Source organism: Microplitis demolitor, chromosome 2 (genome assembly GCF_026212275.2).
Source record: "Microplitis demolitor isolate Queensland-Clemson2020A chromosome 2, iyMicDemo2.1a, whole genome shotgun sequence".
NCBI lineage: Eukaryota > Metazoa > Arthropoda > Insecta > Hymenoptera > Braconidae > Microplitis > Microplitis demolitor.
Genome location: NC_068546.1, coordinates 14,856,880 through 14,871,443, shown reverse-complemented (window position 1 = coordinate 14,871,443; position 14,564 = coordinate 14,856,880). Strand labels below are relative to the sequence as shown.

Here is a 14,564-nt window from a genome sequence, read left to right as displayed (position 1 = left end):
GTCACTGGGAAAATTCATCTTAAAAAGGTGTTCGAATAAATAAAAAAATCTGAAATTAATAACAATAAAATAATTAATCAGTTCCCACGATGCCTAAAACGGAATTAAAACGTTCCGATCATAAAATTAAAAACGATGTAATTTTAAAGAGAAATTTTTATTTATTACTTAAAATTGGGCGCTTTCCATACATAAAAATCGCAATCAAACAATACGCAAACATAAGTTTGAATATTCTTAATGCATATCTTTATATATGCAAATAAATCCTGATTTCCCTCGTTTACAGCATCGGGCGTAAACGGCTGGGCCGATTTCGCTAATTCTTTTTTTGTTGTATCTGTTATTATCAGGTCGGCTAGTAAAATTATAAATATAAATTTCAGCTTGAAATAATTAACAATTCAATAAACTGTGACTTCTATAATAACATTTGAACTACTCCAAGAATCGCCAAGATCATAAATACTTACACATTTATAATTAAAAAATAAAATGATGTAAAAATTATTAATAGCAGTACTAATAATTAATGGTAATATACTTACATATAAATGAAGGACAAATAATGTTGGAGATTAGATGAAAGAATCACATCCGATTGGTGAAACATTATAGAGTTGAGCTCCATTTTGATAAGTGGTATAAAAATATTGTTTTCAAAACTGAAAAATAAAAAAAATTTTAATATTTGGAAAAAAAAAAAAAAAAAAAAAAAAAAAAAAATTAGAAAAACATCTTTAATTATAAAATGATGTTTAATAATAAATATTAATTAAAATTTTCATCAAATTTCTTAGGCTAAGTTATTTTGAGTCTCAATGTAGACGCAAAATATAAATTTATAAAAATTGCGCAAATGAATAATTAATAACTTCAATTGTATAAGTCTACTCTAATATTAAATAAATAATTAATTATTAGTTTAATTTTACAAACCTGCTCCAATATTATATTTATTTATTATTGACTTCGATGATACTTGTAATTTAGTAATTGGTTTACCAACTATTTATGAGACCAACTGTGTAACACAAAAATACTAGTTGAACGGCAAGTTAAAATACTTGATAATAGGTGACACACCACGTAAGTTACAAAACAGAGCGGTAAATTATAAAAGAGTAAATGAAAATAACATTAAAATGTTTTCAGTATTTTTAATACATAATTAATATTGATAAAACAAAATAATTAGTCGAGTGTATTAAATATTAAATAAATAAAGATAATAATAATAATATTAAAAGTGGTTTTCTAAGATTCTTTGAGGACTCTTTCGTTTCATATTTTATTGTGGCTTATTGACATTTCTCTCCGATAAATACCTGGATACTCTTACGATGTGCTAGATGATCAACAGGATTTGATAATTACTTGATAAGATTACTAATTTAATTAAAACATAAATAATAATGAAAACAATAAAAAATTTTAAACCTAGAGCAGACACTTGCGCATGCGCACAACTACTATTAGATCAACGGGCATAATTAAAATTTTAATAATTAATTATAAATATAAAAACAAACAAACAAACGCTATTTTTGGTGGGGTATTAACAAACAAATCAAGATAAATGGAAAAAAAATTAAAAAAGATAGAAAATGAGTATAGTCACCGCTAACTTCAAATAAATTTTTAAAAATTTATTTAAAAAAAAATAAAGAACGAACAAATAATTATTTATAGCGAACATTGACGAACAATCGACGAACAAACGAATTGCTAAAAAAAATTTGCCAAAAATCGAATTCCCCCCGCCAACTTAAGGGAGCTGTTTGAGACAGATTTGTATTTAGTCAGTTGCATTTAATGTTGTTTCCTTTAAATACAGATGGCTGATAGTAGCAGTACGAGATGGTGACTTAGTAATATAGATGGATGTCAAATTATGAACAGTTGTACATCGAACTGATGTTATGTATTTGCATACAGTGATTAAGTCGGACATAAAATGTTACATGTGTATTTGTTGCTATCATGAAAAATAGTCACTAATCTATTAAAAAAAAGATAATTTAATGTATTAGTATTTTATACTTTTTTTAAAATGAGTCAAATAAATTGAGAGCAGTTTGCTTATAATGCCAGTTGAATTTTTTTCTAGCCTTATTTAAGTTTACAATAATTTCGAGTCAGCGATTGTATGTTGCCAACATACTTGGTAGCATCGAAAGTTAGCTCTTTGAACTTAGCACCTCAAAATTAATTTTTTTTTAATTTTGTTATGAACAAATCAATTGTCCGTCCAATGTCCGACATAATTTTTTATATGTCCGATAATTGTTTATTTTTAAAAAGTTAAACGAAGTTTCGTTCTTAAATTGGCACTCACTCTCGCTAATCGAATGGTTTTTTTTTAATTTGATAGATTAATTTTTTTTTATTGACGGTCCGATTGATAATATTATTTATCCAATTGTTTTTCTATTTTAAATTAATTTTTTAGTGGAATACATTTTTAATTACTAATTATCATTGTGCATGCGCAAAAGTAAAACAGCTTTGAGACAACCGCCATATTTGTTTATACCCATTAATTTAACAGTGTGATTGTACTCCAATATCGGAGTAGTTATACATAGTTAGATAAATATAAATTTGTTATTTGTTTATCAACAAGTAGAAGCAAAAAGTGAGAGTTAAATTGTATTGAATAAAAATACCTTTTTAAGTAAGGTAAAAGCCGTGAAACTACCATGTCTTTGAGACTTTGGAAGGGCTACATAATTCTCTGCAGTATTCGTCTACCTTCCAAATTCTTGGTATTTATTTTAATTTTGGTTTAATTTTTTACAATTCACAATATTGAGTTAGTGCTATAGAAAATTAATTTATTTGGTTTTTTTTCCAGGTTAATTTGGTTGGATTGACGATGATTTTGGATCCATACTCCATCGTCAAGTCTCCATTGAAAAAAAAAAAAAAAAAAAAAAAAAACGCCAGATATATTTTTATTAAATACGAAAATATTCATCGAAATTTTTGAGAAATTATTCAAGGTACCATGCCATCAAGTACGTCATTATAATGTAATTTAATATTATACATTATTGCTTTATGACTATTTTTTTTTCACGTTCAATTATTAATTGTGTACTAATATTTTGAGTGAATTTTTTTTACTTCGATAAAGTAAATGTCCCAATACCGGAACAAGACCCAATATTGGAACGATTTGATAATCATTATATTATATTTCAACTCGTACGCGATGTAACTAAATAAAACTTTCTTTATTTGAAACCTTAATGTATCAGTAAAAAAATAAAATATAAAATAGATTTTAGAAAATATTTAAAATATGAAAAAAAAAAAAAATATTAATTAGAGCAATAGTCTCGGATTCATAACTTTTTTATGTCTCTTAATGGTTTTGCTAAGAAATCAGTCAATGGTCTTAAGCTTATAGAAAATGCATGGAATTACTTTTCAATAACTTTTTTTTGTTGTATATGCATCTTGAATGAGATAAAATTCAAGAAAACATTAAAAATATGAAAAAAATAGTATTATTATATTAATTTTACTGCTCGTCTATTGGTACACAAAAATGGACCCGTGCCCAGTATCGGAACAGCCAATCATATTAATATTATTAATGTTATTGATAGACATTAACGGTGAGTTTTATTGACTGGCTAAATCAAGTACAATATTAATTATTACTGGAGCCCTAATATTTAATGCAGTATGTATGATTGTTATAAAAAATAGATTAAGTATAGATAAACTCTAATTTAAATCATAAAAAATAAATTTCTGTTTTTAGTTTTTTTTTTAATTATTTTTCTAGTATAACCTCAAATAATTTATTTTGTTTCTATTCTTTAGTTCCAAATATTCATTTTCATTGTATATTCAATCATTTTAAAATTTTAAATACATTTTAGATTATGGTTGTGATATAGCAGACATCAGACAAATTTAAAATTATTAATAAATCGAGTAAATAATTAATAATATGAAATTTAAACAAATGAAAATTCAAAAAATTTTGATATTAATAGTGCTTTTTTTGTAAATATTATTTTTTTAATTATTTATCTTATTTATTTATAATTTTAAAGCTCTCTGATGTCTGCTACATTCATACTCGTTTTACATTAATATTATTTAATAATTATTAATATTTTCACCATGAATAAATGCAAAAAATAACTTATTTTATTTACTGTTCCGGTATTAGGACAACCGAATTCCCGTATTGGGATAAGGCTATTTCAGCGTTCCGGTATTGGGTCTTTTGGGTGTCATAGAAAAAAATTTTTTTTTTATATTAAATTTAAAAAAAATGAACTAATTTGATTATTTTTGAATTGGTAAATGTCTATTCTATATGATGTAATAAATTATTTTGGTTTATAATATATTTGAATATTTTTAAAACGATAAAAATCAGTCATATACCCTTCGTCGTTCCGGTATTGGGACATTTATCTTATAAGATTCATTGGTTTCAAAATTTGTATCAATGATATACTTAAGTTTGAATGAAAAAATTTGTTGTTTTCTTAAATCTTAAAAAAGTTTTAAATATTTATTTCTTAAAAAAAACATTTGTATTCTATGTAACTTAAATATTATTAATTGACATTTTAAATTTCAATCTTTGAATTGTCATTAAAATACAACCGCAGAATATATGAAATTGAGTGATTAATAATTCAAGAGTAATAATTATTGGTGTTGATGCAGATACGAACAGCGGCTTGAAGCGTCCAACTCCAATAAAAGCGCCCAGTCCTGTAGCACTAAACGCCATCGCTGACGGGTTCTGGATCTTCTCTACCTGATCTTATGTCCAAACCTATGTTCGGTTACGGAAGGAATGATATCAGCAGCACACCAAGTTCTATGATTAAGTATAACAGGTTAGCCATTTTTTATTATTTTAAATTTATCAGTGATGATTTATATATAATTAATGCAAGTTTTTTAAGCTGCTCGAGTATACAAATAACCAGCGGTTAAATCGAATCGTAGAATGATGCTGAACGCAATTAAATATTATGATTTTTCTGGAATAGTTATTAAGAAGTTGAGAGACGTGTTCTAAAAGAAATCGGACGTTGTGAGAGAAAACATTTTTTAATACTCTTGAGAGATGCTGGGCGTCAGCTTCGCGCACTTTATTCTTTTTTGTTCTGACTAGCAAGAAGTTACTAAACTATATAGTACTGGATCTAAACAAGTTATTGATCATATGTTTGATAAATTTTCATTTTATCTATATAAGTCAACAATCCGGTTTACATTTTGAAGATGAACAGAAAAACAAGAACGTAAACAGAATAAGGACATTTAATTTATAATTTTTTGAAAATAATAATTAAGTATTGTATGAGGCTTGATGCCAATTAAATTAAAAGTGTGGATGAAATAAAAAACAAATAATTGTAATTTAAATTTAATTTAGATTTTTTCGGGATTAATAATTAATTACTGTATGAGGTATGAGGTCAATGAAATTTAAAAAATTAAAAAAAAATAATTGTAATTTAAATATAATTTAAAACTTTTCGAAAATAATAATTAATTATTGTGTGGCTTGAGACCAATTACATTTAAAGTTTGGATGGAATAAAAAAAATTGTGATTTAAATTTAATTTAGAATTTTTCGAAAATAATAATTAATTATTGTATGAGGCCTGAGAGGAAATAAATTTAAAGTGTGGAAAGAATAAAAAAAAATTAGTTGTAATTAAAATTTAATTTCAAAATTGTCGGCATTATTAATAAATTATTGTATCCATACAATAATTAATTATTATTTTCAAAAAATTCTACATTAAATTTAAATTACAATTATTTTTTTTTTAAATCCATCCACACTCTAAATTTAATTGGCCTCAAGCTTCATACAATACTTATATATTATTGTTAAAAAGTTCTAAATTAAATTTCAATTACTACTAATTTTTAGTAGATTTCATAGAAATCTATCTCTTGCATTTGTCCTCATGGTGGAATTTTCAAACAATTTTGCCATAATCTGTCATAATTCATCGAGTAGGTTCCAAAATTTCCTTTGGTTTAAAAGTTTATATATATATATATATATATATATATATATATATATATATATATATATATATATATATATATATATATATATATATATGTGTGTGTGTGTGTGTGTGTAATATAACGCGCCATGTTGCGACGATAGCGGCTACAATTTTTAACGAATCTTAATGAAACTTGGCACACTTATTCTATGAACGAGTATCACGGTTAAGTTCGAAAATGGGCAAAATCGGTCAACTCGTTTAAAAATAGTGGATATTTGAAATTTAAAAAATAATGAAAAATCCTACTTTTTCGGCTTTTTTCGTAAATAACTTTTTAACGGGTATATCTATCCTTATTATATAAAAAGAACATGATAGCCGATAAGAAAAGCTATATTTACCTTTTTTTATTTTTTGTTTTACGATAATTGTTCCACTTTTAATAAGGGTTCCAAGTCACATAATTGACTCATGTGTAATTGTGATAATGCCATTGTTTATATCTTTGAAAATTTTTGATGAATGATTATTAAATTGTATATATATAGAAATCTACTTCCATTTCGGATGCCAAATGACCTTTTTTTACTCTGTCCACACTTTAAATTTAATTGGCCTCAGGCCTTATACAATAACTAATTATTATTTACGAAAAATTCTAAATTTGTTAGATATTTAGAACAGTTTTTTGCACGACTCATGATGCGAAGCATCAGAGAGTGCTTTACGATCGAAAAATTTTTTTCGCCTCATTTTGGCAGCTATTTTATTATTATAGCCTTGTTAGTTCACGGAATCAAGATATTTTGCATACTATTGTCGAGATAATTTAATGGAGATTAATTCCATACTTTTTAAAAATTGATTTACTGCAATAGAATCGGAAAAAAACACCAAAATAGGTCAAAAAATTTTCCTGTTCGTCATGTATGAAACCCTGGAAACACTGTAACTTGTGAAAAAATCCATTATTTGAGTTAAATTTTTTTTTAAAAAATTCTAATCGACGATTGTAGGTCACTGAATGCGAATGATTAATTAATTCAGTGTCGTTTAATTACAATTAATAAAAAACAAAAACTACAAGACTGTATATCTATATATATCCATGTAAAATTAACATGGATGGTGATATACAATACTGGCTAATAATTCTTGAGGGGTAGCATAGAATCGGTAAAAAAAAAATGTCTCAAAATAAAAATGTATATGACTACTTTCATACAAATGTAAAAATATAAAAATAAAAAGTTGTAAAAAAAATTCAATAATTAAAAATATATGTATATTAATAAAATGTAAAATTATAAATATGTATTGTAAAATAAGTGAATAAAAAAAAATCCCTATAAAAAATGGCTCTATATTTGAAAATCACTAATAAAAATATTGTTATGTCCTGGGAGGTTACTAGGATCGGAGCTGACGCCACCTCCTGGACAGTGGGCAGTTCGTTGTCACGCGGGACCAAATTTTGAATTTGAAAACAGTGGATAAATTTATTGTTTACTACGATGATGATGATTATGATTGTTATTTAATGAAATAATTAAACTATGATTAAGGATAGATGTAATTGATAAAATAACATTTATCTGAAGACTGAATTTTATTATAAAGTATGGATAAAACTTGATCAGTAATAACAGTTGTATTCGTAAAGAGTTCTCGGAGAGAAGTGAAGTTACATCAGACGGCAGAGAGATCTCGGACCTTCACTCTCCAACTTCTCCCCACTACTCTCATGTTCACACTCATGCTTATATGTATATATTCTTATATATCTATGTTCTTTACTAAATATTATACTTATACATTTATACTTTCTACTAATTCAAATTTGGGATATAAGCTTACACATATACGTTCTTCACTTTATCCATTCTACAACTTCTTATTACTTATTCTATTTATATGTACTTAGATACAATCTTCCAGTTAAATATTCTAGGCTATCAGAGGTGTATTTCTCCATAATTATTCTATATTTAATTATTTAGTACGATTGACATTACTATTTATTGTGAAACATTATTATAATCAATATAATGCTATATTTCTATATTTTCTTTAATTTATTTATTATACGCGTCACTCTTTATTTAATATTAACAGTAATAGTTAAATTCTGGTGAGACATGGTTTTCATTAGTAAGTAACATTTATTAATTATATATTTTCTTTTCTTACTTGTTGATAGAATATGTATTTGTTTATAACCATATTGACGGTTAACTTTAGAACAAGGACCTATTCATGATTTTTATGCGTATGTTTTGTTTAGGTTTTAAGTATCGGATGACAGGAAACGTTCCAAGACCACTCAACCTGTATTTATATTTCTCTGAATACAAAATAAAGGTTTATCTATCTATTTATTTAAACTTTCTTATAATAAAAATATATAATTTAATGAGTATGTGCCACGACGATTTATCATTTAAATTATTGACTCAATATTGTTAAGACGCAATAAGTGTTTTAAGAAATTAATATATAATTTCAAATGGAATTCAAATGCGCGCTTCTTATATATCTCAAGTTTACTAATTAATTAACAGGTGGAGGCACCTGAGGCTGTTGAGGACATAACACCTCCCCCGTTAATGAAAATTCGACATATCGTTCGTCGAATTTTTCTCTCATATATACACATGTATATAACGATATATAATAATAGCTAAAGCTAATTCTGAATGAAATATAAATTCTGCAAGACAATTACCTATATAAATAATACCATTACTGGTTGTTAAATCGTGGTCGCACATTTACATTACAAGTTACAAAAATAATCATTTTCATGATTTAAAACTAACAGTAAATATTAACTCAGGTTACGCACAATATTTATATTACACAAGAATACATATTTTTTAAGGGTGAGCAGCACTAACCGGATGTTCGAATTTATTTTTCTAATTACGTTTGGAATAATTACGTCACTTAAATGATGAAAACCTTCAAAAAAAAAAGTTTATCTTAAACATTTTTCGGAAGCTATAAAATTTTTGTAATAAGAATTGATCAATAAATTCAAAGAAAAGTAAAATTTAAAAACTCGTTTAGTACGGCCCAGCCTTATCATTGAGGTCACGGTGTTTACATTTTAGCAAGAGTTTAATCCAGACTATGAAGTATTATACGGATCAACAAGGTAATTTAATTTTATAGAGTCTTTTGACGAATTTAAAGAAAATTTGATTAAAGTTATACTCGGAAATTCTTATCACTTATGTTATATTATTCCAGATATATTAATTTCAACTTGTTTGTATGTACGACTTGGTATGTGGTGGGGTGAATTAGGTAGCTACATTTCATTATTCCAGGTTTCAGTAATTTTATAAGGGTCTATATAGTTACGATCAAGTTCGTTGGTTTTCGCGTCATTTGCCAAAAATACCCAATTTCCTTAAGAAAACTTATTAGGGTTTACCCGACAGTCACAATATTCCTTTGATTTGAATGTAGCTCTGTCTGGATTTTCAGCGGCTTTTTAATTGTGTTACTTGACTTATAATCGGCAGACTAGAAATTACACAACAAGTAAGATTGATTTTCTGATTCTTTTTGTCAGCCATTCAGGGTTTTTAGGGTTCTTGTCAGGTTCATCGTCTGAGGAATAAACGTCATTTAATATCGGTTCAGGAAAAGTATCATTATCATTAAAAGAATTGGCAGGGAGGTTGGTTTGAACCGGATATAAGAAAACTAGATATTTATGACTACAAACATTTGTTGCTGATTCCGGAATATTTAAATATAAACTAGTTTCACTTCTTTTAGATAACTTTAATGTTAGTACTTAAGCATGCATTTCTATAATGTCTCTTTCATTTTCACACATTTCAGGCGAGGACGTCCTCTCTGGCATCTCATGCATGGGGGACTCAAACCCCCACACGACATCCGAGCTCGGTACAACAACTGCTGGGTGGTCCAACCACCCAAGGGACAGGGCTAATAAACCCCTCTGAAGAGGGCTGCCACTCATCCAACAACTCGTCTCCCTGGGAAGAGAGTACTGTCCTCGTTCGAGTCTCGCTTTCCGCCTCAACGTCAGGTCGGCGAGTCGTCGGGAAGGCATCTCTATCCTTCAGATATGTGCACAACGTGCCAAGGGTGGCCATAAACTTGCTGTTTACGCCACTATATTTGGAGGGGGTTGTCCAACAACCCCAAGGAGTCGATGCCATAATTTTTTTTTCACACTCTTTTTTTTTATCTTATTCTGTTTTTATCCATGCTAATACTCAACCTACTATTTCCTATGAGTTTATCCTCAAGAAGCGGTTTCCCAAGCTTTGTGTTCTAAATCAATAATATATTAAGTAATTTTATGTCAATGGGGTTTCGAGAGAGCGCATCAACATTAGCGTTCAATCGACCTTCCCTATAATTGACTTCATATTCATATTTCCGTACTTCAGCAACCGATGTAGGAGTTAAGATATAGGAATTTTCATTCTATGAGCTCACACCAATGATTTATGATCTGTGACTTTCAGGAGTTCAGGGGCAGAGTAGTAGGAAGGTATTTTCTAATGTCTTCTGGCTGAGAATTGCACCGAGGCATAAAAAGAAGTGTTTGTTGTCGTGACGGAAAGTTTTGAAAGTGGGGGAACTGGAGAATAAATTAATATCAACTTATAATTAATATCAGAATCTATCGTGAATTAAAATTTCTCCAAATTAAGTAGTTCATCACTATTAATAGTTATACACGGTGAGGTAATATGCTTGTTGTTGTGAGTTTTATGGAAGCGTCATTTTTGAATAAGTTTTTGTTTCATTTGGTCTTCTGTGTGGGCTGTATTGTCAGTTTGTTGGTCGTTGTATGCATTGAAATTTTGGTTTGATGTTGTGTTATTTTCTCTAACCCAAGTTAACCTATTTTTGCAGATTTGTGCGAAATGGCCAGGCTTAGAACATATTGAACAAATTACGTTCATGGAGTTATTTCCATGAATGTCCATAATGATTGTTCGCAAATTTAATATGATTTTGGGAACTACTAATGGAATATTGGCTGGAGTAAGGATTATTACTACAGTGGGAATGTATTTTAAAAAGTGAATTTCTTTGTTTCAATTCTTTTTCTAATTCTACGGCAAGATCTACTGCTCGCGACAGGGTAAGAGGTTTTTGACTAGCAGCCCACAATCCTAACTCTCCCCTAAGACCCCGTACAAAGCTATCTCGAGCTCCTTCTTGGGTACTAGCTAATAACCCGGTTCGTATTTCACCCGAATGCTTATCCATAATTACTTCTGACGTTCCTTGAACGATTTCGTTGATTCTAGTAACGTAATCTACGATGGTTTCACCATCCTTTTAATAAATATTCGAAAGTAACGACTGCCATTGAGATAGAGTTCTACTCGGCACTAAAGCTCTTTTAAGATTTCCCAAAATCCCTTCAAATGCTAATCCCGATTGATTTGAAATATATTTGCTGGCTTTACCCAATATACGAGATTTTATCAACTGAGTTAAATACAATTTACCAGATGGATGTATTAGATTTAAGGTTTGATTACAAAGTTCAATAAAATTATTAACTGGCATATTTTCTCCATTGAATACGGGTATAAGGTTTATAGCGTCTTTGATACTCAAAAATTGGGAATTACTTGTATGAACTAGATTATTGGTAGCATAATTGTGCTCATTATTTCCGTAGCCCGCGAGTACCGGTTCAATTAGTACGCGATTCGAATTATGAACTGGAGTAGCTGGAATGCTAGGGGTTATAGAAGGAGAGATGGTGGAAAAATTGTCATTATTAGTGTTCTGAATGTCAATAGAACTAATCACCACTTCAGTGTTCGCGTCCGAAATGTGTTCGTCTGTAGTCACTAAATTAGACATTTTCGCCTCAAATCATGTTAATGCTTCTATAGTCTTGATTCTATTTGATTACTATATTTAATATATTAAGGAAATACTATATCAAATTACAGTTGAACTTTTAATTATAATTATTAAGATTATGGAATTGTAAATAATACAAAATATTATAATGTGTACTTATTTCGACTGAAACTTATGTCTGATAGCAATTTAAAAGTGTTAAATATCAAATAATCGTCAAATTTCATACATGAATAGTTATAGAATTTCCTTTAAAACAAAATGCCTTTAGTTTTGATATAAAATAATACTTCATAGAATGACTTACAGGTTGCAGAATTAATACAAATAAAATACCTTAAAAAAGAAAATAATCACTTTTCACTTTTCACTCGCGAAATTGCCCTTATTAAAATCGCACTACATAATTTCACTTCACTAATATCTTCTGTCAGCATGAAGTTTCCTCCTAGATGACCCTTCGCAGTTGAATTGACCCTCTGGAATTGGAAGATCGCCGATAAACTTACTGGAACGCCGGAACAGATGCAGAATAATACACTCGATGATGCTTTTGAATTTCAAAACGCTGATGGACCAATCAGGATTTTCCAGAACGCTGTTGAATCTCCAGATTTGCGTTGAACCCAATTGGTGTGACTATCCCACCGCTGTCACCAGTTGTTATGTCCTGGGAGGTTACTAGGATCGGAGCTGACGCCACCTCCTGGACAGTGGGCAGTTCGTTGTCACGCGGGACCAAATTTTGAATTTGAAAACAGTGGATAAATTTATTGTTTACTACGATGATGATGATTATGATTGTTATTTAATGAAATAATTAAACTATGATTAAGGATAGATGTAATTGATAAAATAACATTTATCTGAAGACTGAATTTTATTATAAAGTATGGATAAAACTTGATCAGTAATAACAGTTGTATTCGTAAAGAGTTCTCGGAGAGAAGTGAAGTTACATCAGACGGCAGAGAGATCTCGGACCTTCACTCTCCAACTTCTCCCCACTACTCTCATGTTCACACTCATGCTTATATGTATATATTCTTATATATCTATGTTCTTTACTAAATATTATACTTATACATTTATACTTTCTACTAATTCAAATTTGGGATATAAGCTTACACATATACGTTCTTCACTTTATCCATTCTACAACTTCTTATTACTTATTCTATTTATATGTACTTAGATACAATCTTCCAGTTAAATATTCTAGGCTATCAGAGGTGTATTTCTCCATAATTATTCTATATTTAATTATTTAGTACGATTGACATTACTATTTATTGTGAAACATTATTATAATCAATATAATGCTATATTTCTATATTTTCTTTAATTTATTTATTATACGCGTCACTCTTTATTTAATATTAACAGTAATAGTTAAATTCTGGTGAGACATGGTTTTCATTAGTAAGTAACATTTATTAATTATATATTTTCTTTTCTTACTTGTTGATAGAATATGTATTTGTTTATAACCATATTGACGGTTAACTTTAGAACAAGGACCTATTCATGATTTTTATGCGTATGTTTTGTTTAGGTTTTAAGTATCGGATGACAGGAAACGTTCCAAGACCACTCAACCTGTATTTATATTTCTCTGAATACAAAATAAAGGTTTATCTATCTATTTATTTAAACTTTCTTATAATAAAAATATATAATTTAATGAGTATGTGCCACGACGATTTATCATTTAAATTATTGACTCAATATTGTTAAGACGCAATAAGTGTTTTAAGAAATTAATATATAATTTCAAATGGAATTCAAATGCGCGCTTCTTATATATCTCAAGTTTACTAATTAATTAACAGGTGGAGGCACCTGAGGCTGTTGAGGACATAACAATATGGTCACTATTTAAAAATTAGTAAATAATTTTAGTGTGTATATAAAAATATGAATAATTAAAAAAAACTAAATTAAAAAGTCAATAAAAAATAATTACTATGAAAAAAAATATATCTCGACATAAATTAATTTATAAAATTTAATTTCAACAAATAGAAACATAAATAATTGAAAAAAAATAAAATTAAAAAAGTATAAAATCATTTAAATCTATTTAAAATATACTCTATAATTAAATAAATGAATAAAAAACGGAAGTAATTCTAAATATCACTAAAAAAAAATAACTATATAAAAATAAAAAATCCTACAAACCAACATTTGCATAACCAAACACGTATATAAAAAAATTAGGTAAAAATAAACATCTCTAAAAATAATATGTCTATAAGTAATCGACTGTTTTTGAATATCTCTAAAAAAAATAATATCTATAATAAAATATCTGAATAAAATATAACCTACAAATTGAAGAATTTCACCATGTGCTCATAATAGTGACTAAGTTTATGTTATAAAATATAAGTATTAATAATAATGATAAAACAACAATAATAATTATAAAAATTATAGTTATTATTATGGAAAAATATTAAGGAAAACGATAAATAAATAAATACATAATTGTAAACTTGTAATACGAGACTTGGAGTAAATGTGAAAAATCAAAATCTGATCACTCCAAAGCACTGAGCTTGTAATAATTTACATAATTTTAATTAAATTAATTAATAATTTAATTAAATATTATATTAATTATATAATTATATAAAGAAGTGATTAACTTATAATTATTTAGT

General features: G+C 27.7%; 1 long non-coding RNA gene across 2 annotated transcripts; it reads left to right on the top strand.

The window, feature by feature from the left end:
* Positions 1–1,828: 1,828 nt before the first annotated feature.
* On the top strand, positions 1,829–9,962 carry LOC103578901 (uncharacterized). Of its 2 annotated transcripts, none has more exons than XR_008404546.1 (4): positions 1,829–2,768; positions 2,858–3,020; positions 4,702–9,175; positions 9,271–9,357. It is a non-coding gene; the product is annotated as an uncharacterized LOC103578901 (long non-coding RNA). The 2 variants fall into 2 exon arrangements; XR_008404545.1 differs by adding an exon at positions 9,874–9,962 and having other exon boundaries at positions 1,831–2,768; positions 4,702–9,327.
* The last annotated feature ends 4,602 nt before the right edge of the window (positions 9,963–14,564 follow it).